Below are 27,315 nucleotides of genomic sequence, written 5' to 3'. Positions count from 1 at the left end.
GACTACCCTCTTCCCCCGTAAGACGCGCGGGCAAGCTACTCGTGACAAACACCAGTGCGGCGTCAAGTGTTGCAGTGATGATGTAATACATTAGCGCCAACACAGCTAAGAGATGGAGTCTCATCTTGTTGTTGAGACGGCTTTCTGCCTTTTGCCGGAAGGCGAGATATCGGAAGGGGAGGTGCTTAATACGGCCGTGACTCGAGCAGGGCAAAGACACTTGACACGCTGGGCGCTGCTTTATATAAGGAAATCCTAGGATTTCTGGAAAAGCCTCACACAGAAGAGCATTGAGCGGAAAATAACGTGTGCCGTCTCGAGACTGCAGGCAACGGTAAAATATGCCTGAAGCCGTTTATCCCGTAGAGTCGAGCCGTTTGTGAATGCGATCTATCCCAGGAGAAACCAAGAGGCGAAATAGCAGAACACAAGTAAGACGAAGAAGTACGTCCACCTTCAGAAAATGTATACAAAGCACCAGACGGACGCTATAAGGGCAGCGAGAAAACAAAAAGTGCTGAAAGGCAAACAAACAAAAGGACGAAGGATCACACTGCACCAGAAAAGAAACGAGGAACAACGGCGATATACAGCTTTGCGGTCACAGCGACAAAGAGGATGTGTACGAATCCATTCATGAGAGTACCCTATTCAATCTTTAACTTCGGTAGACGATAGAAGAGCTGCTTTGCGAGCCAACGGAAGTTCATGGACAGGCGGATTTTTTAGTAGTTACACTTTCGTACACTCGGCAGCTTACCACAGTTCACGAATATGATGTTGAAGTTAAGCTAGCTGATAAAATTTTACTATGAGCTACAGTCAATTTGTCGATATGTATATATATATATATGTATATATATGTATGATTGTATTTTTGTTTTTATCGTTGTGATTAGATTAATCATTTTATGTACATTGCGATTCTGTTTGTTTTCGCTATGGCGTCACCAAAAGATAAAAAAAAAAACACTTTGATAACCTTAGCTGTTTATCTTGTAGCACATTAAGTTTAGCATTAAGTATGATGTGCTGATATTAAGATTCCACAGTGGCTTGTTATGTAGCTCAACATAAATGTACTTAGTATTCTACATGTGAGACAACTCAATATCGCCTATTCACCACCCCACATAGCAGCAGGCCTTGTGAGGAACAATATCACCCATATTCTGTTCAAACATTGATTCTCGTCGTACTTTCGCTGCTACGTAGGGACCGGCCATCTATTTGTTGATTGATTAGTTATAAAGTATAAAACAATAATCTTATCATATTTTCTGTCACACAGCTATTGGTTGAGGAAAAACGTTTTGTAGGCTAGCATTTTCCGGTGGTACCAACGTGTATGCAACGGGGTTGATGAGGTGGGCGGGCTTTCTGCTATTGGAGACACCGTGTGGTTATTAACTGTGTTGATGACTGCGATACGAAACTGATGGTTTTGGCAACGACTGCAGGACTAAAAAGGCTTTGCTCGGCTACAATGTACTATTCGCCATTGATTCGTGTAGAGTAGATGCATCTTAGCCTACAAATTTAAATAAAAGTAAAAATATAAATGTATACAAATGATTTTATTAGGATCGTAACCCATAGAAAAAAAGTATGGAATTAATTTAGGTGCAACCTGAAGCGGGTCCAGCGGAACGATCACCCCGCTTTGTTCAACCTGCTTTAATCCGTTCTCAGTTATTCATTAAGAGACCAACAAGAATCGATAGTTAGCGAGAACGACATGTCTGCGACGAGGAGCATTTGTTCAACTATGAGCAGAAATGAATGCTCCGAAGTGACTCACTACCATGGTGATATAGTATAGTCTATACAGTATAAAGATTATATCACGTTTGAAGGCGAGGTCATTATATCCTAGAAGTGAAAGGTATTTAAGGCAAACAGCTTGATCGGCATAGATGGGTTAATAGCCTTACGCAGGTTTGTCGCGTTAGACGTTGTCATGCCGGTGGTAGTTCGACCCAGGTTGAAGAAAGACTTTCGTTTTGACAAAGAATATTTGGTCGCATAAATTGTGCAATGAATGGAATAATGGTAAAAGAAGTCGCAGTATTAAGAAACTGATAGCTATACTTAGTAAAAGTTATACTCGACCAGTACGCGTTGTGCTACCATTGAAGCGGTACGGCACCTGACAACTGTTCTATTGTTTGTATATATAATATCTATCATATTATAATAGTAATTATTAGATTACAGGAATATTATAGAACCTTTTTTTCTTAGTTTTTATTAACAAGTTGTCGATGCTAACCCAGATTGTTAGCGTCTGGAAACTTTGCTTTTTTGTTGATTTTAATAAGTCAGTCATCGTTTATCTAGACATTTGTCAAATCATATAACATACTCAGATGTTAGTAAGGTAGAGCATGACACACATGAGATGCTTGAAAATGGCGTCGTACGACAAAAAAGCGACATCATAATTACTTCTTGGATATTATGCGATATCAGCGAATTTGACAACTCACTCCCAACTTAAATTCATTTTCATTTCATTGCTAATTTCTTCTTCCTTGACCCGGTTGAATTGGGCCAGTACGTTTGAAGCTACGTCATACCGATCTTAGAGAATGGCACATTTAATCAGAAGGTACTATTGCTCTCGGTTAAATTTACATAAATGATCATCCAGTCGCCAGTTACTAAGCTTGCGTACGATCGTTAACATCTATGGGACAAGGGAACGCTTCGTACGTCAAGGTCGAGCTGCAATTTCTGTGAGTGACCTATGCAAAGTAAACTCTGTCTGAGTCTTGCCGATGAACAGGATGTTAAAAATGATAGGTTTATTAAATCTCACAATTTCAACCTAGTTCTACCTTGGATTCGTGCGCTGGCTGCGTCGTTTTTTCCGTACATCAAGTCACTGCGGTTTCCTCCCCAGTCTTGTTTCACCCAGCAGACCAGTTAGAAGATAGTCGATGTTCTGCGCCTTTTACACATGTACGTACTCCAGCAAGGCGAAAACATACGGGAGCATACGTTAAAAGGCGGGATGGTGCGACGATGTCCTAGTCAAAGATGGCTGGTTTGCTGCCGCTCAGGCTTGAGCCAAGCTAAGCTTTTTTAAAGCAAAAATGGATGAAACAAACGAGGTGAAGCCGATGCCCGCAGAAACTGGTGGTCGCACGGCAGCAGCTGAAGTGTGTAGGATTGTTGAAAGGTACTGGCTCCTATTTAAGCCAAAATTCAATTAATAATTTTCATATTCTAGAATATTACTACCGAAGGAAATATACTGATCGATGACATTCGGTCATTTCTTTGGAAACATCATAATTTCATCATTGTAAAACTTCTGGGGTTTTTGGAACAAAAATTTACATTCTTTCATGGAAACATATTGAGGTGTTCGAAGGTGATAGTTGGATGATGAGGCAAGATCAATTCTATAAAGACCCAAAAAGGATTACAGTCTGATGATGTAGCTTCCGAACTATACGCCTGATGCACTGAAATGTCTCGCTGAAATTCTCTCATCTTCTGCTGGATAGTTAAAGCTGTGTGTGGCTCTAATGTAGTATGGTAGGGGACGACATTTTTACTGTCAATTAGTACTGGTCCGGTTTTTTTCAATGGCTTATTGTAGTTTTGTAGTAGTAGGCGTCCAATCGTTCGTTCTAGTGGTAGCAGCTGATAACGCACAACTCCTGATCAATGCCACCAGACACGTACGATCACTTTCCTTGAGGTTAAGCTGAGCTTTGCCACAGATTTGCTTTACTATTTTTTGTTTATCTATAGACTATTGTAATAGGTGATATTTTTTTTTTTTTTGATCAATCTTGTTTGGCGGATAAAATAACGATACTGAATATTTTTAGCGCCGACTCCTCTGATAACTAAACATCAAGCTTGTTTTATAGTCAACCTGCTTGAGATGATTTAGAGCTGTTTGATAGTGGATGTTTAGTTCCCTGGCGATGTCATGACTGCTGGCTAAACCTCTGCAATGAGTCATCGACTTCTGAGTAATTGGACGACTACTAGACGAATCACCTGTCGCGTCGAAATTTCCAGGATGAAAACGACAGAGCTATGTTTGAGCCGTTTTCATTCATAATGCATTTTGATTATGTATCTTTATCGTAAAAAAATTTGTAAAATATTGTGATTTTTTTTCGGAAATTTCATTCGGCCTTGAGAAATTTAATTTTCAATTTAAATGCGGACATTCTAACCGTTCACTCCTCTTGCCGTACTTCTATCACAAGGCTAATCCGATATAACTCACATAACTTGAAATATGTGACCGAGATATACGAGGCCATCTAGCAAGCGAAAGGTATTGTGTTAACGTATACACTAATACCTAATACGTTAAATATAGTCGGTCTAATAATTTCAACGTGGATAGGGCAACATTTCTGTCTACAGGGAGTACATATGTTTCTTTTAGAGCACTACGTCGGGATGTCGCGTATAGAAACTTGAAGAAAGATATCGAAGCGTTTAAAAGAGGCTATATATATATATATATATATATATATACAGCGTCCTCGTCCCTGCACGTACAGCAGCAGCAGTAGTCGTAACGCAAAAAAGAGTCCATTTAAGCAACGGGTCATTGTTCGTGAAACATCGTGGCAAAAAAAGCGGATAACTGTGTTGACGCTGGCAAATATACCGTAACTATAAAGTAAAAGTAAAAATGAAAAAGTGCAATATAAGATGACTGAATGGAGCCATAACTACGGCAACAGCAGTAGTGGCAGCACGGTTACCGGCCGTAGGTTTGAACCAAATTCAACTCAATTTTTGAACGCGGAGCTAGACCCCCTAGAGCAGTCGGTGAGTTGTTAGTTAGACCCGGGCCGACAAAAATGCTCTTGTTACGTGGGAAGAAGCCTGTCTGCTTTAACTTTAACTAGCTTTCTACGGTGGCACGCTTTTTCATGAAACCGTTCAGCGGTCCACTGGGATCTCTCTTTTTCCAACTAAGTTGGATGTCGGAAATGCCGCGGAGTGGGGAAGGAGGGACGGACAGCGAACGAGCCGAGACGGGGGTGGCGTTGCTGCACCATAGTGGTTAAATGTGAAGAAAAGCAGAATAGTAGTGTAGAACGTCGGGGGCAATGTAAGGACGTACGTATGTGGGAGGAAAAATATGGGCAGGCTGTACAGCATGGAGTTATAAACGAGACAGAAAAACGGCGAAGTTGCCCTTAAATTTGGCCACGAAACGATCTGCTCCTTTCAACGAACTCTTTAAAATGGTATTGCCTGTGTGCCCTGCCCGGTAGTGCTGCTCCTGCTTCCACTATCCGTTAGCTCTCACTAGCTACGATGTGCATACTGTAAAGGCCCTCTTATAAAAAGACCACGGTGGGTGCATCTGAGTGGGCACTGGTGGTCGCCACAGCAATGTCGGGGATTAGGGACCGAGATCCGTCCGTGCGCTCGTTCAGACATCTTTTTCTGTAAGCGGCGTCTTCAATCAATGAAGCGACCTGTTCTAGGCGCATCGCGGAGGTCGAGGCAAGCATCTCTCACATCGATGGGATTCGAGCGGACTTGGCTGGAAGGATTCACGAACTGAGGGCAAAATTGAAGGAAATAGAGGGAGCATGAGGCAAGAAAGGAGGTCAAGATGAACAGAAGGTTTATTGGCAAAATGTGGAATAATCGGGCGTTGTCAAAGACCAAAAAACAGATAGATCGAGTAGAACAACGTAAAGAAGGAGAAAGAGCGCTATGGAAAGCCGACGATGAGATGAAGAGAAAAAAAAAAAGAAAATGATGGCGATGAAAGAAACCGCCGTGGGAAATGGGGAAAGTGATAAAGTACGAGACACAGGAGGAGGTTCGAAAAAGCAGAAGATAAATTTACGACAGACAAAAAATGACACGCAATGAAGGGTTTCCATCGTTTCCCACTTCAGCCCGAGTTCTTGCTCCCGCGGCAGTAGCCTCTCTGCCCGCCAGGCCAATGCCGTGGCATGCCTGTTGGCATGGCGCACGCCGCTCTGTCAGCGTTTTTGCTCTTCGTCTAGCAAAGAGCTACCAACGCTTTTGTACTGAGCGAACAAACCAACGCTCATTGGGTGTGTGTCATTGCGCTCTCAAGTCCTTGCCATCGCTTTTCTCTTTTCCAGAAGGAAGCAAGAGACAGACAGCAGCAGGTAATTTACTGTTGACTTCCACTATGCCACCGTACCGACCAAACATTTACTAGGGAAACAAAACCTCGCCTTCACGTTCTTCCTGCTTTTTCAAATGTGAAGCAACAGCGAAGTGCTTCTCTAAGTCAAATTTGCCCCTCGCCCCCTTTCTATTTTTTTTTACGTTCATTTCTGACCTTGTTCTATTCCCTGACTCTTAAGCAAAGCCTTTTTCGTCTTTTCTTTTTGCGCGACTATACACATACGTTCTTTTCATATAATAAGGACAGAGATGCCACGGGCACTCCGTATAGCATATAGTTTTGCCAGCTGGTGAAACGTTTGATTTTTTGTGACCAAATCGCTTTTGCCTTTAGCAGCCGTGCGTCATTTGTCGTGCAACCTTTTCCCGTATAAATATATATATATTTCTAGCATACTTTCACAAAATTTGTGTTTCATTAATATTTTTTTCGATTACGACATGGCGGTCATATGCAATGATATACTAACGTTTATTAAATTTGTAATTTTTTACTGCCTTGATGCATGTCGTAATAACGGTTAACAGTGAAAAGTATATAAGGATTCCGAAATAAGTTTACGCCGCGTTCGACTAATGTAACACCCTTCGGAAAGCCTCGTAGAATATGTTCTAATAAATAATCCCATCCCATGATAACTATAGCAAAAAAGACTAGTATTTAAGCTTTCCTTCTTGAACTGAGAGGTATCAGACTCCGCTGTGTCCATCTTACTCGAAAGTATTACCTTAGGGTAGTCAATGACCAAAAGGCCATTCAAGGCCGCTACACATCAGGTCCAACGCAGACAGCTAAATTATCTCCATATTTGCTCTAACAAATACCCGCTCACGTCTCATCCATACTTATTGTGTCCCAGTAATCTACAAATAGCGTTACAGTGTGGTAATGTAAGAATTCTTCTCAATGTTTTAAGGTATGTTCATGAGTTTTCGCCAGGCCGATCTTCCACCAAAATTGACAACGTTCTGAGGTCCATTTACACCATCTCCTGCTGTGTTACATATGCGATATGTAAAGCTCATCTAATATGCGATCTTTCGAGGAGTCGACGTAATAGATAAGTACTAAATGGCGTCGTTGTACACAACGCCCGTTTCAATACACCGGTAGTTTCGATGGCGTTGAACTGCTAACTAATAAGCAGTTATGCACTCGTGTGTTTTTCGCACTCGCATATTCGGAGCATGCAGGCAGGCAGACACAAGGATAGGACATTCGACGCCAGATCTGGTTGTTTCTGTACCTGATCATACTTCGCCGCCATTTTAGAGTGCACGACGTAAACAAAATTTTCTACACATTGTCCCATGTGGACATACTAAAAACCACTATAAACCAGCTAAAATGGTTTGTTTGAATCACCTTTTACCTGCATTGGGAAATAATGATGGAAAATAAACGACGACGTGTATTTCCCTTTCAAGTAAATCCACTAGGTAGGAGAACCTCTTGCATCTTTTTATATTGGCTACTATCCACTCGTTTCGATGGCAACTCGCAATTTCGGTAGGACAACCAGGGGAGACTGACCGATACCAGCTCGGACATAATCCATTCAATTAAGTTACGATGTTCCCGTAATAACGTCATAACCCTCTCGCGTGTCGGGCAATAATACTACTGTAATCCGGTATGAAAGCTTCAATTTTATTGCGCGACGCAAAGTGCGAATACTCCTGGCACGAGCCTGAATTAAGTTGAATCAAATTCGAAATAGTGTTAACCATACTTGTTGAAATTAGCCAGTAACTCTGTAAATAATAAAGTATCGTCCGCAGTTTCAAGTTAAGTAAATGCTTGTGAATATTGTTTTCTCTACTGGGCAGTCAAACAGGGCAAAGATGAACATCGTCGATAACAACATGCGATGAACAAACTAAGCGGAAAAGCTGTTCGCAGATGACGGACTTCGAGACCTCTCAATAATGGTTAATAATAATGGTCACTAAGGCTCATCAAGAGCCTTTTTCTGCAGCGTTTAATGTTGTACAATACAGTGGCCTGTGGTAGAAAAAATTCAGTATGGCCACCGTTATTATCTCACTACTGCAATATGTCACCAATATCATACATAGCCACTATCAGCAATAGTTATAATAAAAAACAGCAACAGTAGCAGGAATGATGCGGAAGTTTTTCCTGTTTAGCTAAAAGCTGTGATGGCAGAAGGAACTCGCTGCCTGAACTATTGCTACGGGCCCACAGACCGGGCCTTTCCATGACCCTTTCTAGTACAATTTTTATATCGACAGACCAGTGTGCTTTTTGTACTTCCGCGATATCAGCAATATATACAACGTACGAAATATATATGTGTCTACATTTATGTATGTGCATATTTGTGTGTTGCCCCTTAATTGCCTGTTTTCATCCCATTCGGATAATTCTGGCAACTGCCTCTTACTCTTTTGTTCCACATTAATTGTTCCACTCGCAGTCAGAGTGTGGAGGCAGGCAGTACCAGTCTGCCCCTGCAGTACAACTTTGTAAAGTCCTGAGTTGATAACGGCCGCATGCGCTGCTAGAGGCTAACATTAAGATAACAGGGACCCTGAAGCTCAATACGTAAAAGGGAAAGACCTTCTGTTATTGCTACTAAGTAATTAATGTCGTAATGCTTTGCCAAGGTTTGCAGTTAACAAGACAAAGAATAAGAAGGATCTTCTACGACACAACTACAACAAACCTCCAGACATCGATAACAATAAATGAAAAATATATTCTATGTGTATTTTATACATTTTATATATAGAGAGAAAGTATAAAAGACTACCTCTCCACTACGAGGCAACCGCACAGGAGGTGCTTCCAGTCATTAACCCCCCGAATTTTAGTCGCTTGTAAATCAAGTGGCTTAGTTTTTACATTTCCTGTACTTGTGGTTAAGCGCACTAATCAATGGTAGTGCGCCAATTAAAACGATTATTTTACGATTAATTTATTAAGTTTCCAAGCGAAGTACACGTTTAATGTTTCCGTAATTAAACATCACAAATTTTCACTGAAGGTAAACTTTCACACGCGTTGAACAAACCGAATCGTATGTAATAGCGATAAGTACCTCGACTTTCCCTCTCAATGATCACTTTTCTTCCGACCACTTCAGGACTTCAGCCCGACTTGTAAAGAGCGCATTTGTAAAGAGGTTTCAAGGGTTTCTAAAGTAAAAACGGGGTTAGCTAAAATGCGTACCTAGGTTCACGAACTACATTCATCTCCATCTTCGTTATTTCCATTTGTGTAAAGCCTCAAAGGCAAGCTGGAAAGTATCTGCACGAAGTAACCTTTCTTTAAAACTTATCAACTGGTTAACCGATACTATAAACATTGCCTATGCTGTTGTGCGAATTAAACACGAATAATACGAAGTCATATTATTAAAAAATGACTAATAGGCGGTTCATGTTGGGACAGAGTGCGCAACTTCCTAGAAAAGTTGAATTGTACACGGTGGATAAAAACTTAGAACATAGTTTTTACTCAGTCTTTTGTCATGCTTACATAAAACAAGCGTTTTTGGCAGAATCTTTACTTACTCTTGTTATTAGTATATAAGTTACTCCGTGAAGTCTCAAGCGCCGCTTAATTTCGTAGAAAACTCGCTAATATTACTTTCGCGTTGGATTTTCTCATTATCGCATTGTTCCACTCCATGATACCCCACAGCGCTCCGGAGCTAAGCCGTGGTTTCAAGGTATATACATACATAATTCGGTTAGCATTCTTCATTACAACCCCCTGTATCCTTTACTCGTTTTCACGTCTTTAGATTCGATACCGCGATCCCAGAATCCGCCTTGCTTACGCCGTTCTCTTTGTTTGCCACCTTTTGCGCTGCTGTTGCAATTGTCAATGCTAGAGACGATTCGATCAAAGGATGTTGGACCATAAGACTATTAATACCAGCAACAGCAGCATCACTTTCATTGCCATCACAAGCAGCAGCGGGAAGTGCAAGCGGACGAAGTCGCTTGTTGAGTCTCAGAGCAAGCTATCATTGTGCGAACAGGCAACTGTCTACGTAGATTGGGGAAAAGAAAGGGTCGCCGGTGGTTTTGGCGGCGGGTATTGTCGGAAAGGAACAACGACCAATCGCCTTCACACCCTTCTGTCACCTTATGTCTCTTAACTTGAGCTCTACGTTGCATCTTACACCCATCGTAGCTCACGTCATCTTTTGACTGGGGACAGCAAGGAGGGCAACACGGCTGTACGCAGACGAGCAAGCCTGCCGTTACCTCCGAACCAACGAAAAGGATTCCCCAACCAGTTAGCTCAAGGCGGAGCATCGGGCATTCGCCCGGTTTGCCGCAGCTTCTTCAGTGTCTACAGCGGGGTGCTCCTCTCAAAAAACAAATGCGGACCTCTCTTTCCCACCCGGACACATTGCGACGGTGATGGCGGCTACAAGCGGTCTCTTTCGCAGCAACAAGGACTACCAAAGCCTTTCTCGTTTCTCTTGCATGTAGCTCACGACCCGTCAGGCGATGTTGATTTTAAAAAACGTCAATGGTGTTCCTGTTGTAGTAAGAAGACCGATGAAGGCTGTAAATAGTAAAAAAGAGAAAGGTTTGGAAGTTTGTCGGGCTCAGAGTTCGACCATGGTCAGCAAGAGGATAGGCTCAAGGGAAGGTGTTACGCGTATTTCCTGCGTGCAATGAAGGCCTCGCATGGGCAGAGTCGCTACTCTTTTGGCTGAGGCACGCAAGTGAACCGCCTAAGTCCGGGAGCAGCAAAGAAGAGCAACTATTTCGCTGTTGAAGAGATGGTAGGGCATCTCTGCAGGATTACATTCGTGTCGTCACTTGGCTAAGGTACACACTAACTCTCACCAGAAAAGTACGCAACAGCTACGGGACTAAATAGGCAATAAATGAATATACATTGATAGGAAATAAGAGGTGCTGAGCACTTCTTATTTCCTATCTATCGCGTGAGTAAAACAGAAGCGTACTTTGCCTGCAATCATTCCCCTTGAATGCTTTTCTACAATAATTTTGGGCTTTTTTGAAATGATTTGGAACCACCAAAAAACATCCATTTAGTCATGGTCGTACCAGCAATAGACGGGACAGCAATAGCAACGGCGGGAAAGGAGAGCAATTTAACTTTTTACCTAAACAAAATTTCGGTCCATGCAAAAACAGTACGGAGTTAAAAAGCACAACTTTATGCTCGAGGACAGCAGCGTTATTTCGAAATATGGAAGTTTACAACTCGGTCATGGACAAGTTTGACTTTCACTTAAACTCGGAAGTAAAGCGTTTTCGATAACGCTCAGGGATGTTAAAATTTCAGACCTTTTTTTTGAAAAACATTTGGCTCAGACATGGTTCGACCAACTAACGTGTGTATCATGTTTATTGAAATTTTCAAATTAATTATTGGAAAACGTTTATACCAACTGACATTTATAGCTTTGACGTACTAATATACAGTATAATGTGAATAAGCAAGAAAAACATTATCTTTAGCTGATTTTTATTTGCACATAAAGGATGATCTAGGAACGCTCACCGAATAATCTATGAATATAACTAACAGATACGGTACTATGCGGATATTGAGTAATTCGTTAAACGTTACCCAATGAGTAAACTTGAAAATATCTTTAGATATTATATAAATATAGCTAATAGATATTCCAAAAAAAACTATTCCGAACATTAGCCGTTGTTATGGAACTAATGACAGTTGATGTGATACACAAGCTACTAATTATATGCGAGATGCAGTTTATAGCGCGTAACCACCACGACGTAGTCCTTCAGCTCCGTGCAGCCATCGGTACGGAGGCTTCGATGGACTTACCCCATTACTGAAAATCACCCATTCAATTCCTTTATACGAGATGACATTAGTTAGTCAATAGGCATATTGGAGTGTGTAGGGTTTAGATGCACCTACTTTTTATAAAATAACACAGTTATAGATTCCATGTAACCTTAAATACCTAATAGGATGTTTCAATTAACTAGACTATTATACGACAAATTGCGAAACAAATTGAAAGAAAAAAAATAGCACAATCAACGTATGATATAGGCAAACTACAAATAATATTCTTTTGAACAAATTACTTCAGCGCTTGATTCGTCATAACTTTAAAACTATCTATAAGACCCAAACTTTTCATGAATTTATTATATTCTAACGGGCCTGTTACGAGAGTCGCCGCAGAAGCTACTATCAGTTATGGATACAATGCTGATTGGGACTAAAATACTATCCATGCTTTTAAAATTTTTAGGAAATATTTTTTATATCTATAGTTCTTCGTACACAAAATGCGCTCCTCCTGCTAAGACAAACCACTATGAGTGACTTTTTCATCGCATTGCTATGTTGGCTCACTTACGTACGGTTCTGAAACGTCGCAGTAAAAATGGCTTAATGTCCTGCATTTAGAGAGCCTCCGTTGCGAAAACTATTGTAGGCTTTGGCTGGCCTACTAAAACGGTGCTTTAATGGAACGACACGGCAATGCGATTCATTCGTCGATCGGATCTTAGAATATATCGCCCAGGGGTTTTGTGTGTAACTAACGGGATGCTGTTAAGTTGTATATGTGTTTGTGTATGTGTGTTCAGCCCTGTGCCAAGATCTTGGAACGGATTGAAGTGCCTGTGGTTTCAACTTGTCTGCAGAGACAGCCCAATAATAGTCGTCGTCGTCGTCGTTGTTGTTGACAAACCCCTCACTGTTCTCGCTGAGGTGAGACTGTCGATGTGCGATTGAGGCATCGATAGAACGCCGGAGAGGGCATACTGACCGACGTCGGAGACCAAACTCATGAGCACTGACCGATTGAGACCTCTGACTGGAGACGGTAAATCGAGAGTCCACGGGGAGGAAAAGTGAACTCCTAGGCAAAAGCATGCTGCACCCTGAAGATGATCCCTTGCACCTATAGCCAAGATTTGTATTGAGGAAGGGCAATGTCGGGCACGGTTATTCATGAAGGAAGTAAAAGCGTAAAGTTGTAGTAACATAACAGTCAATATGGCGATTTCCTCTAAACTTGAGCTATGCATGCCAAGCAAAAATATTTATGTAGTTAAGCTGCATCGATGTTTACAAAAATCATAGAATAGATACCAACCTATGCTCAATTCGATAGGTTCATGCCTGTTTATCTAATAGTTATTTCTTTACTGTATTGCTGGTATCAAGCAATGTTATGACTGATAGATTTGAATCAATATTCTTTTTTTGTTTACACAGGCTGCGTTGTATGTGTCGTTGGCGGGATTTGAGACAGTGACCTCTAATGTTTGTCAACCCAGGGACTTGGCCGTTTAAGGCTAAACCTTCTGAATATGGTGCTCTATTTCCACATGAACCCCCCCCTGATGTTCAATAAAATTAGTATTTTAGATGCGGTTAGTCACGTTTGAATACAATTTGCTGCAACTGACAAAAATAAAGTCCACAAACAAAGGCCTCCGACAGCTGCATCACTGCCTACATTAATTACTAATGGAAGCTACCTATGAGGCCGTCAGAGCATTGTAATATGAATTACGTCGCAGCACTCAGGGCCATGTTATTCCATTTTGCAAAAGTTGCTCTCCTGAAAAAATACACATGAAACTTGTATTTTTTCAAAAACCACATTGGTTGTACAAAGCAACTGGAGCTACATGGTTATACTAAAAATTATACTAAGCTACCATTAAATTTTGAATACCGATAACTTGGCGATTGCAACATTTAAACAGTAGATTAAAAATATTAAGGCCACTTAGCGTAATGTCCTTCTACCTAACAGCTCAATACCGCATTTCCACAGTGTGAATCTATAACACTGATTCGTCAATTCCAAAATTAGGATGTACGAAGACGCTAAACATCCTTCCATTGAAGAACCTCAAACAAAATCAGCTAGATCTTTTCCATTCTTTAATTCGATCTCATCTATTGAGTTTACTGATGGGACTTATACCGAGCACTGAGAAAGGGTTGCTTATCGGTAATATGCTTAGTTTATACCAGCTCTTGTTGTAGTAGCAGTGAGTCTGCATATCTCAGGTATACTCTAAAATAGTATAGCAAAGACTTGAATCTCTGTTATTGAGGATATCGAATATGAATGTCGTCTATTTTATACTGTGAAATTGCCGAAAAGTTGATAAATCTCTCGCGTGTTAGAGGTTTCCGTGGGGAAAAGTAATACACTTCTGCGACTTTTTTTTTTTATGTACTTAAGGCTCAAACTAGGACCAGTCTCAGTTGGGCTTTTTCTAAGTGAATCGAGTGGCATGTCTTGCACGTTTCGACAACAACCAATCGAAACGCACGCAACATCAACTGCAAATATCCTGCGTCGACGGATGCTATATGCAGTTGCAACATCCTGGTTAGCAAATGGAAGCGATAAGAACCAGTCATCCAACCCGTATTACCTTAGAAGTAGAAGTCACCCGGTTTTCCATCCACTTTGCATAGTTGCAGAGCGCAAACGCGCACAAATAGCGATAATCAACAGCTCCTTCCCCTGTATGCGACTCGCTCCCGATTCGAAAAGGACCAACCAGTGACCAGTTTCAAGTCACCGAGAAATCATCGAAGCCGCCTGCCATTTGTCCCTCATGAAAAATAAAGTTACTGGCCCAAAATAAGCGCGCGAAAACGAGAGGTAACTACGGAACTAGCAGAAAAATCCTAGTAAGTAACAAATGTATCCACCCGTATACTATTCACCCATCTTCTGCTGCTCCCCATACGTACCTTCACCACTTCCGTCCGTGAGTTCAGCAAGTTGTCGTCCTTGAAAACTTTCAGATTTCCTAGATGTGGATTGAAGCGCTGCTTGGATGGTTGGTCGATGTCGTACATCACGCAGGGCGCTTCCACAACCTCGTGCTGCACTTAGTTCGTGCTACCATTTTTCCTCGCTGCGCTTCTCTAAAGTGTCCCAGCGCTCTGTAAATGCGGTGTTTCGGTTGACGGAGTGAGCGAGAACAAGATTCGCGAGATAGTTTGTGTTCGGACGGTGACAATTAACATGGCGCCGTTACCAAGTCAGCTCGAACCGTGGTTGGAGGGCAGAGTCAACCACGTTAACCATCCAGCCCCTCGTGGAAAGATCCAGGGAGGCATCGTTGCATTTGGGGGATACCGGTCGTTGCCGCATTGCCTTTTCGATCGACAAACCAAGGCCATTCGGTCATCTACCATCACCGGGACTAAACCCATTCGAATTGCTGCAGAAACTTTCTACCGTCTGAAGCCTCCTTTTTGCCCAATACAACAAATCGCTAAATAGTACCTCCTTGAGTTGAATAACCACCTCTGACACTACCACTTCGAATGTGTTTAAGCAGAAGTATTGACAATTATGGTGGCACAATTGTACTATATACATGCACGTGCTATAATTATCGGGGGCTTATCGCTGCTCAACAACTCATAGTGAACATTTGGAAGCGATATGGCTGTTAAACAAACGAACAATGTCGTCTCGTCACTACCTCCAGTAAACTGACGACGTCATTAGCTCTAAACGCCGCGATGACTAGCTATGGAAGGACTAAAAATGGCTAAAACGTCGTCCACTAAGCCACTACAATTGCTGCCTGAGAGCACCAAAGAAAAGTCAAATTTGTTGGCGGCCGGCTGTATGGCCCAGAGAGCGTCGTTTCATAGTCCACTTTCTTCTAGCTAACATCCTTCAAGGCTTTACTTTCAAGCCTCAGAGCGGAAGTCCTTTCCTTTGAAGAACACTAGAAAAAGAGAGATGAAACGAAACAGGAGGCTGACGAACAACGTGGAGCGACAGCACACATAGCCAGAGATAGCGCAAAAACGCTCACATTGTGCTCATAAGTTGCTCCAAAAGGCGTCTCAGTGATTGTGCAGGCGGAACGAGAAAATGAATGAGAAATTGCGTCAACCACTGGGAAATGGCAGGGAGCGGATATGGGGCTAGGTGGCAAAAGCAGGCGGCTCAAAGACGGCTGGAGAGAAAAGGTGACAAAGATATTCCGTATGGGATAATTTGTGGACGACATTCTCGACACTTCCTTTTTCATTCTCCTTTTTTCTAACTCTAAGTTGGTCTCTGCCTAAATCAAGTCACCATGGGCTGTGGGCTCCTTGCTAGTTGGTCGTTCGATATGGGCCAACCGATCAATCTGTTTGAAGAACCACAGCTGCAACAATAACAGAAGTCGGCCGGATTACGGGCCACGATGATAGCGACAACGGCCGCCCTTTAGAAAACCACTGAGAGGTTCTCGGTCCTAACTATCATGAGCCAGATATTTCGAGATAGTTGAACAAGACAGAGAGACAGGGAAATAATGAGCCAGGAGGAAAACTTGAAGGCCGAGAGAATTTGGCCGGCAGATTCTCCGCTAAAAAAGGTAAGACCGAGTGCCTCGTGGCGCGCTTTTCTTATTGCCTTGTCTGCTGCTACATCGCTAAGGGTGCGCGGATGTACGTATGTGGTACTCTGCTGGAGGCGTTCTCATTTCTACTCTGTTCGTCCACGCCCCCTCTTATTCTTTTTCGTTATCTTTTACCCTCTTACAGTCAGAGCAGTACAATGCTACAATAGCGTGTCAGTGATGCGAGATGAATGGTAGCGCAACACGTGAATGCGCAATTGTATGGTAAAGTGTGCTCGGTTGCAAAAATATGAAGGAGAGTATAGATGCGTTTATACAGTGACGCGAGAGTCCAAAGAGAAGTTTTTATGAGAATTCCACATACAAATAGATATGCAGGCTCCCACATACAAGCGCAGCATGCACAGAAACGTTGGGCTAGATCCATTAAAATCCACCGCACATCAGAAGAAACAAAATTAAATTTGCGGCCCTTCATGGCCCTAACACGTTTGATTCAAGCGGCCTACCGGTTAAAGGCCAACCAATACGCTAACGGAAATCTCGGTGAGCTCCATTTTGAGTCTAACCTAGGCTTGGCCGAACTAGACCCGTTTCTCTTCGAACGGCTGATTCGCTGGTTTAATACTGAACAAGGACCAAAGGAAGCCACTAGCGGCGTTCCCTTTCGGCGGCAATAGCAAGGAGTATGGAAAGCTATCGACAAAGTCGATTAACGCTGTCACTAAATTATCCACGTCGAAGGCAGCCCTGGGGCCGCGGCGACCGATCTTTGACGAAACTAGCTCCCTTGCGGACACAAGCGTTCAACGGGCAGATAGACTCTGCTTGCAATGGCCCGGTAGGGTCGTACTCGTGTGAACCAAAGCCCAACTCGCAAGAGAGGATAAAGGCGTATAAGTTACACGGGAAACATAGCGTTGTGACTTCGGAGTACCACAGCATAACGCAATGTTGCGCCCAAACATCGAGTCACCCATATTCCGCGGACAATCTGACAGCAGGGGCTGACACCGAATCACTTTGACTGGCATTAGTGAAAATGATTTTACCAGAAGGCGGAAGAAATTCCCTGTGGGACAACGTCGTGCACAAACTTAATGCTTCCTCTGTAGCGCTTCCTACTCATTGTCATCGCTTTCGTCGTTGTCGCTGTTTGCCTGTTCCATGGGAGAGCCACAGATTAAATACCAACAGACATACCTACCATGCCTTAACTCTGTTATGCATCATTGCTTCGGAAGCAACCACTAGGCACTGCGCCAAAGCTTCGGGCATTTCTTGTCGCCCCCCCAGCACCGATGAAGGCGCTTTTGCAACGAGATCCGCCGTCGAAAATCTTTGCTATGATAACCCGCGGTACTATAGCGGCAGAGGTGGCACACGCATCTATACATGTAGCTGCAATACTTCCACTACCCCTTTTCGTTTCCTTTTGCCTGATCATTCTTCTTGCCACGAATATGGGATTGCATATAAAGTGTACCTATATCAGAGGAAACAACGCTATTTTCTAGGTGGTACTAGTTCTCGAAAATATATAGACGAACCAAAAGGCGCCTCGCCGCCCCAAAGCTGTGGCTCAGCTGCCATTTTGGCAATGCGTAACGCACGGTCACTAGCACCAACGAGTCCGGAAACGGAAGTGGTTGGAACACCCACGAGCGCGGTGTTCGCCGCGCTCACGCGGCCACCTTTCAATTTACTTTTTCATTACTGCTATTATGTTTAAATCACAGAAGAATAGCACGGTGGGGGGTGAGAGTAGGGAAGGCGTGCTCAATATAAAGCAGAGTGAAGCCTCTGTATAACGGCTAACAATTGGCTGAGTGCCTACCCCTGGTCAAACCTTAATCCAACTCGACCAATATCTACAACTACTACATGTGATCCTAGAGAGACATCTTGTTTTTTATGAAGTCACCATCAATGCCCGAAGGATGGCGTCATTGTTGTTTAAACGATTTGAAAGGATGACTAGTTTATTAGTCGATCAAAACGGGTAGAATAGGGAGACGACAAACATCAAAGGATCGCACTATCCGGTATCAAGGGCCAGCAAATCACAAGTGGTGAAGGTTTCGGCAAAAGTTCTCGAAGAGGTTAGGGTGTTGAAAACTGGCGGCCAGGCCGGGTGGTGAGTGGGAGACCTCCTCCGCTCTTCCCCCAACCCCCGCGACCGCTGTTGTGTTGATGATGAACAAAGGGCTAGGCCTAGCGACGCCGGCCGCAATAAAAAATGCGAAAGAACAGAGACTCACCGATGTGGATCTCCACTGCCAACAAGTGGATAAGCCCAAAGCTCCGTCAGGCATTGAAGCGGAACAGCACTTAGCGTGTCTGGCTGGCGTGCGTGTGTTGAGCTCTGGACCATCGAAGAAGGTTTCCGGGTCTTTCCATCAGGGTAACTGTTTCGTTTTGGCACGCTCTGAAAGGCCCGAAGTCGTCATAGGCTGGGAGGCAAGTTACCGAAGGCGAAGAAACGCAGTCGAAATCCGAAATGTACAGAGAAAAAATGATAGAGACACAAGATTTCAGTGATACGACCAAGCGTTCGAGATGAAAAATATGAACGACGGCCCACGGCTGTTAGGGACATTATTACAAAAGCTTTGCTTGGCTCTCTGGTGGCTGAAGCACCAGCAACGGGTAGCAGCGACACAGCAACTAGCAGCAAGCCAGGACGCCACAAGAGCGTCGCTAAAGGCCATGGTCGGTGCCGAAGGGGGGAGACGGGTGCTGGTAAAAATGGAATAAAGGCGTCAACAGCGTGAAATATATATCTTCAACGAACGCGGCCTCTGCTTGGAAGCATCCCCGTGTGTTGCTATCTCGAAGGAATATGCGATGGTGGAAAACATATCTGCAACGTTTCCGTCTGACTGGCAATTCTGATGATAAACAGGCCCGGGGACAAGGGGCAAAAATGGAAAAATTGATTCATCGAATTAGTAACTATAAACTGCGCTCCTAGGGGCGCATCATGCCCTCTGGGACGGTGCGTTGCAACAAAACGGTAACGATGGGGGTTTTGATGAGGAAAGAAAGGAAAAGTTTATGAAGAAAAAAAAAAAGAAGAAAAAGCCGTGCAGCAGAAAAGAGCCATTATGCGATACTGATCCTGTTCCGATGAATCCACAATATATAGACAACTCCTGTAACTAACTTGCTCTTCTGTAACTTCTGTAACTAAGCTGTACTACATCTATAACAAGAATATTTAGTGCAAAAAGTAGCGACTTCTGAGAATAAAATTTTGAACACTAAGAGTCGATGCACTTCTCACCATCCTACAATTTTTCATCGTCAGAATTAAAAATCATTCCAGCAGATTAAAACGTAATTTACCCTCATTGGTTCACATCTTTGATGTGTGGCCTTTACGAACCACTTATCAGTTGACCTTCAATTTTGCTATTCAGAAATATGAGAAAAAGTGTTTCTAGCGGAAAAAATAAATGCTTTTCTAAAGTTATGTCAGTTCAGCCAACCGAACACAACATGTCCCCATCATACGTAGCTGGTATTAACAACAAGCGTGATCGCTGAAAAATTTGATTTCACCTGCCAAACAAGATACGTAGACGTCTAAACAACGGTAACATTAGTGACCGTTCCCGGCGGCGGGTACACACATCACGAAAAATACGCGGGCTGCGTTGAATCTAATATGTGTTTGCCTGTCCTGCAACACCTTACGCTTCGTAAACAGTGAGGATCTTGAACGCCTAACGCTCTATCAGGCCCACAATGTGGCAGTGTTTGGTGACAAATGAAATGACCAAAACTGTGTTTCTGTCACCTTTATTCTGCACCAAAGATATTTTTCAGACGCAGTATTATTCGTACCGAATCCTTCCTGTTTACTGTTTTTCTTGTCTGTACCAATTAGGTCGAAGGAAATGCTTTTACACTGTAGGCACGAGGAATCTATTCGCACAGCAACAAATAATAAACAAGCAATAATTGGATCTCTGACAGAAAAAAGGTCCGAATATATATACTTTTTATTGTAAACATATGGAACGTTGAATAACACTTATAAAGACGAATTTTACCATATGTATGACATATTTTTCATTTACTAATTACCTACACCTTGATATAAACCTTATATAATGTAAAGGTATCAAGGGAATGAAGTATGTGACTTCTTGCGTTCGTATCCCGCCGCCGTAGCACGATTCTCACTGTCAAAGAACTTGAATTCTGCTTTGGCGAGGATGTAGGAGCTTTTTTTTAACAGCATAAAATTTACCGTACTAGACAAATCTCAATTATGTCACCACGCTTACTAGAGCGTTGTGTTATATCAATTCTTAAAATCTGTTTCGGAAAAAAGATGGGACATGTTTGAAGTGAATCATTATTACATTTGCCAACATCTGCTCGACAAGTATACACAGTAGAACGGTCCGGCGAAAACGTTTTAGAGGGCAGCAACAGCAGAAATGGTCTGCTTGGCCTAAATAATATCTGAATTTTGCACGCAACTTCATCAACCCGGCAGCGATCTGCTGTCTGAAACTATGATGATCTCTGAGAGACGCTGTCCATATTTCTCTGAGAAACGTCATGTCATGGTAACTAAATAGCTATTTCTGCATCTATAAAACTGAAATGAATAGCAAACTATATAGAGTAAAGTAACCAACAGAAACGTTTATTCGAAAATACTTCCAGAGCAAATGTTACATCTATAAATGTTCACCATCAAGATAATGAATATATATACGCATAATTTAATTCAAGAAAACCGAAACGTGGATTCTGTGTGCCCCGCTGTCATCAAAATACTGAAGTTATTGATAGAGAAAGACCCCGGGGGCTGTCAGGGGGACGCAGCTTCCCATGAGTTTCATCTTTATGAATATTTAGCACTCTTTTAATATGAACACAGGAAGGAGACTTTTATAGCTGACCTTGCCATTATCTTTGTAAGCATAAAAACATATAATTAATAGAGTTAGCTCGAGCATGTTCTGCACCTAGCAGTGTTGGACCTGATGTTCGTGTGACCTTGCCAGGCTCGATTACATGATGCGTACAGGATTATAAAATAGACATACTGTAAATAGGCATGCATTGCAAATATGAGTAAGTATACATTCGAATCATCCGTGACCTATTGTTGACGTTTCAGTCTTAGAGACATTTACGTATCTGCCCAACCGCTTTTCACTTTGTTGATACGTAGTTGACAAAGTAATAGTATTCTCAGCACATACAAGCCAGTCCAGCGCCTTTCTCACGCCTGGAAAAATGCAAAATAAAGAAGAGAAGAACACCGAGGGGGTGGGGGGATCCTAAGATGGCTCGGCAAAACAGCGCAAAAAATAACAGAAGCAGCATAAGAACAACCCCCCCCCCCTCCTCACGGACAGCATCCCTGAAATGATCATCGGAAAGCGCAGTGTATTTCGGTCTCGAAACAGTATTCGAAGGTGAAAGACCAGAATAGCAGTTTATCTAGAAGACTATTTGCAGCGGGGGCATGGCTAGCACTCGTGACATCGACGCCTTCACGACGTCGTCTTTACATTGTGTTTTCTGTCCCGCCTCCAGTTTCACTGATGAAGCACGATACAACCTCTTACAGTACTTGAAATCTTTCTTCGCGTCTGTTTTCCTTCTGATGTTGCGTTTCCTTTGCACCATACACTGTCGTCACGACGAAGACTTTTTGCACTGATAAAACGAGTCAAATAGAGAGATACCTTCCGCCACCCAGCTCCGCGTCCCATTTTCCGTTCATCTGATGCTGGAGAAGGCAAATGATGCTAAACATGGAAGAAGTCACTTACCCACGCACAGCACATAAATGGCCGAACTTCTGCAAATAAGCAGCGTCATATCAGCTGATGCTGCGATCATTACCAAGATCGTTGCTACCTATCTGTTGCTGCTATTTATCTATTTACTTACTAATATTCATATGCTGTACTATGCTGTTTTCCTTTGCCACAAGTCCCTACACAAATAAACCTACTATTCAGTTCTATGCAAGCCATGAGTTTGAGGCTCAGTTCTCATTTCCTAAAATCATAAGTCACAGGTTGGAAGAGGCCAGAGGAAAGGAAGGTGGCCTGTGCTCGCCGGCGTTTCTTCTCCTTCGGCGGCCTTTCTCCAGGCCTTTGGCAGATTCCTTCCAACTAGTGAAGAGGGAAGGAACGAGTCCGAATGTGTTTCGTTGGATCGGGTGGCATTTGAGAGTCGTCTTGAGCTGGACGAAGTCAATGAAATATTCACAAACAGTTTGAAGTTCTGCCACCATTTGAAAGCAAGCTGGATAGAAGACACATGGAAGCAGCAGTTAAACGGGAATAACACGCGTAAAAGGGACAGATAGCAGCCAGAGAAAACGCTCAAACAGAGAAATGCAGGGTTGAGTTTATCGAAGGCCGTCGCCATAAGGATACATCCATCAGCGCGACCAGACATCTACCACACGTTCGTTTCTTGCACTATTTTCCGCTTCGAAGTTACTAGTATTACAGCTATTTTTTCAGAATGGCAACATTTAAATTTATAACTACCACGACTAGCGCAAACTGTAACATCCAACCGATATGTTGCACGTAGCCAACGTATGGATATATGTATTATCAGAGATTTATACGTACGCGGTTTATGTAATGCTATTGCTTCGTGCAAAATGGGAATTTATTAGATTTTGGTAGCTGACTTTTAAAGGTTCTTGTAGTAGGTCAGGTGAACAGGACACTACATTACGCATCTGCCATATAATACACCTACAATGTAGTAGTCGATTTCTATTGGATTCTTTTTTCTATAAATGGTAGATTAGACGATACAGCTAACCTATTGTATGTTCCAGACAGACAACGCTATTGATAGGCGTTGATCTAGCACCTATTCTCTTACAGAGACGTGCCTTCTTAAACCTTCCCTGTTCTATGGCTTCGAAAGCCGATAATTGTTGGGTCACGACATGACAAAAGCCCATAGCATCCGCTACATTATCTGGAGCAACTTACTAAGACACGATTAGCTTACCAAGCAACAAACATGTCGTGTCAAGATCGTGCCTTGAATTGTTATGAGATCTCATATAACAGAAGTTGACTTTTGTCTGTACTATGGATGTGGGTCAGGATCGTTGTTAAATATATATTAGACACATTGTCGTAATGAATCACATCGTAGGATCACTCACCTGCACACGACGACAACGACGATGACGACAGAACTTCAACTAAACTTCATTCAAATACCTGAAAATACAATCACAAGCACATGCTCTATAAGATTTCATGATATATAGTTTAATATTAATAATCAAGACAGCTTTCGACAATGTTAGCTTCTAATTCCTAAGCAGTGCGTACTAAGTTCAACAAAAAGCCCAGTCATTTTGCACGACTCGTTCCGGAGATCTAAAATGATCCAGGTATGTAAAATTTTGCAATACATAATTATTTTTGTCTGTTTCCATTTATGTAAGATCCTCTTTACTCCGCCAAGTGAATTATCCAACAATGTTGAGTATGGCTATTATACTACTTTGGGTCAAATGTTATTTTATAATTCATTATCAGGCACCATTGGTTCTAATGATGGGATGCAATCGATGATTTCACAACATATAAACATGATATTAAAAAGCCCTTTACTACCGAAGTAAACAACAGCGTTGTCCTAAATATCTGTTAATTCTATTATCCCATTCCTTCTTGGGAATCTTTTAACTGTTTTTCCCCAATTTTTATATAATATACAATGTTCTAAGTTAGTATTGACATGTGAATTTTGATCCGTAAACGGTCATAGACAGACATGGCCAACTTCTACATCTAATTAAACTAAAAGTTCCCATGTACAACAACTGTAATACGCATACATATCTTCAATGGCTCATCATAGGAGTATGTTATAATAGAAAACGAAATCCCATGTTCGTGTCTTACGATTGAACTTAATAGATTTTAGTAGGAGCTAACCCTATTAAATAGCAATAGGTAACGCTATGATAATGCCGCGCTGGCCTACCGTAGCTACATGATCAGCTGGCTTGAATCTAAATGTTTTTAGTTGTACGTCCAGTGTCGACGTTCAGCATTCCATCAGACGACCCGGATTCAAATCCGGATCACCACACGTTCCTCAGGTTCAGCTCACGGGCTCTAATCGAAATGTCAGGCACAATCTTCTCCTAGGCCCTTGTTTTTATATTAGTCGAGTTCGTCTTCCTTTAGGACGTGTTAAGTAGTATATATCATAATTATTCTCAATAAATGATATTGCTAAATTTTAAACTGCGAATAGTTTTTAGATGTCTTTTCATCTGTTTTCATACTCTACATAATTCGGCTTCGCCCTGTTTTATATTTTAGCTTCTTCAGCGGTCTGCATTTTTACCCTGAGCAATCCGCCCAATTTAATGCTCTGTAGCTTTAGTTTTTTTTTTTTTTTTTTTTGGGAAAGCTGTCGCTGATTATTATCCTGTGCAAAAATGGGTCAACATCGTCTCCAAACTACAATTTATTTTTACCCTATGTCACGACTAGTCTCAACACTACAGGTAGTACTATAACGAATTGTACCTGTATCAGCACGCGAAACGTACACGGATTCTGTGCTGCACGTTATGAACGGCAACGAACGTGTCAATCGGTGAATAGAACAAGAAAAGCAAACGAATGAAAATGGCTGATTTTCCCTCGGCGAGCATTTATAGCTAAGCGTTGGTATTGGGGTTTTGCTGTGATCAGCAGGGATCAGCATACGATGATTCAACACTGCATAGGTTCATTTACTGTTTGATTCTCATTTTTATTAAGGAGCTTTCGACACTTTCGGCGACCTTTTGCTCGTATAATCTGCGATCAATGCTGCAGCCAATGGTCGATATTTTACTGCAAATTGAGTTTAAGTTTGCATAGATAGTAACAGTTAGCATTCACAAGGAGATATCAGTGTGCATAAGAAACACGAAAGACTCATGGCTATCGTGCAAAAGGAAGATCAACTTCAACACAATGTGAAAGTTAGAGAACAAGTACAATGGTTGAACATCATGTAGTTTGCTCCATAGGTTGCTCGTAGGCCACACATGTTTGATGCAGTTTTTTTTTGGTAGAGCGTTTTTTTTTTCATTCAGAGTAATACCTTGGTCAAACGTGTATTAAAAAATTTGTATACATAAGTAACAAAATTCTTTACGTGTCCACATTGTCATGCGGGGCCTTCCCTTTTTCCACTTGCTAATAACTAGCGTAGATACGCAAGCTTGCGCATAGACAATTTAAAAAATTAGGGTTCCATACGTATGCTGAATACCATACAAATGTGTCGAATCTTTGACTCTAAATCAGATGGTCTCCTCCACACAAAGGATCAACAGCAATTTTTGTCACATATCCGTCCTTCACAATAGCCAATTAGCATGACACGTCACCGCCCTGATGGTCTTCTAGGTCGGCACCAACCTTAGGCTTGGACCAAGCTGGCTGTCTGGTTGACCTTCAACATCCGACTAGTCAGCGGGTCAGGCGGATGTCTTCTGACGAAGCCAGCTTTAATAGGTGTGCCTTCGTTTCTCCTGTCTGCTAGGACAATGCTTGCCTAATCATGTGAGCCCACTGTTAGAAGGCAGTGCGACCGGGAGCCTATCGCCTCTGTCCGCTGAATACCCTCTTTTAATATCTGAGTGCTTTCTAGTAGAACTGGCTTCGCTAACATTGGTGACGACGAGCAAGTTTATTATGCGAACGATCCTCAGGTTTGACTGTCTGATCAGTAAATTGGCACGAGAGTAAGTCGTTGTTGAATAACACTAGATTCAAATCATTCGATACGATTGTAGCCAGATGGCACCGACTCTGAAAACTGAACGTTGCTCATAGCGAGTATCGCTTCCCTTTCTGATGGCCAGGGCTTCATCACAAAGAAGGGCTACAATTCTAGATCTAAATGCGCCATCAGCATTAGTGTCCATTGCTGTTGTTGTCGGTTGCTAAAGGATAAAAGGACAAATTCAAATTGCGGGATGTCACATCGGAACCAATGCCTTAGCCTTGCCAATGACCTTAGCAATCAGCAATTAACCAGCTACACCAAGTTACGGTAACAAGCCTTCTCTTTCCCGTGGTAGAAACGTACGTTTGTACATTGTTCTATGATGTTACGAACGATATGTCACACACAGATCCAGTCAAATCAACCTAGTGGTTCCAGTGGTTCAACAGCGGCTCCTTTCAGTTTCTTCTTTTGCCTTTGGCGACGATCTTGATCACTTGGGCGGTGGCACACGAGATAAAAAAAAAGGGAGGTAGAAATTGGCCATTCCGTATTATGTCCTCTAGGCAAATCTGCGTCGGTTTTATGGATTTGAGCTCATATGAGCCGAACCATCTTATCATGTGCCCCCCATTCTTTTAGTATAGCCGATAGCTTATTTCCTGTCTACAGCACGAACTGTCTATACGGGCCAGAGGAAAATAACGAGACGACATTTGCTTGTAGGTCTGAAATTGGCTTAGTATCTAGATCAAACGAAGCTAAGAATTTTACAACGTTGTCGGGTTTAGATGGTTCCGAGTGAGTGGCAGGTCAGGTCAGCGTAAATCTACTAGAGTATTAAGAGGCAGCATAAAGCAGACAAAAGCCTGTGAGGGAACTGGGTAGAGGGCAGGTTATTAATACTCATTACCTGTATGTCGCCACCCAGGCCGACGATGTGGCACCTAGAATAAAGCGCAGGAACCCGAATCTGAAAGGTGACCTTCTGAATTGGTCATGGACCCACTCGGACGCACGATGGCAAGGGATTCA

The 27,315-nt window shown here is 42.4% G+C and overlaps 1 protein-coding gene across 5 annotated transcripts in view; it reads right to left on the bottom strand.

Moving 5' to 3' along the window:
• Nucleotides 1-27,315, bottom strand: part of LOC111247549 (CD109 antigen-like) — a 123,525-nt gene that overhangs the window by 69,351 nt on the left and 26,859 nt on the right. For all 5 annotated transcript variants that reach the window (XM_086983262.1, XM_022798601.2, XM_086983263.1 and 2 more), the window contains one exon: nt 23,699-23,756. The gene's annotated coding sequence lies outside the window, so the exon portion shown is untranslated. The remainder of the gene's footprint in view (nt 1-23,698; nt 23,757-27,315) is intronic.

The sequence above is a fragment of the Varroa destructor genome, unplaced genomic scaffold (assembly GCF_002443255.2).
Source record: "Varroa destructor unplaced genomic scaffold, Vdes_3.0 BEIS01000003.1, whole genome shotgun sequence".
Classification (NCBI taxonomy): domain Eukaryota; kingdom Metazoa; phylum Arthropoda; class Arachnida; order Mesostigmata; family Varroidae; genus Varroa; species Varroa destructor.
The sequence above is the reverse complement of the archived record's forward strand: the minus strand, read 5'-3'. Positions and strand labels throughout refer to the sequence as shown.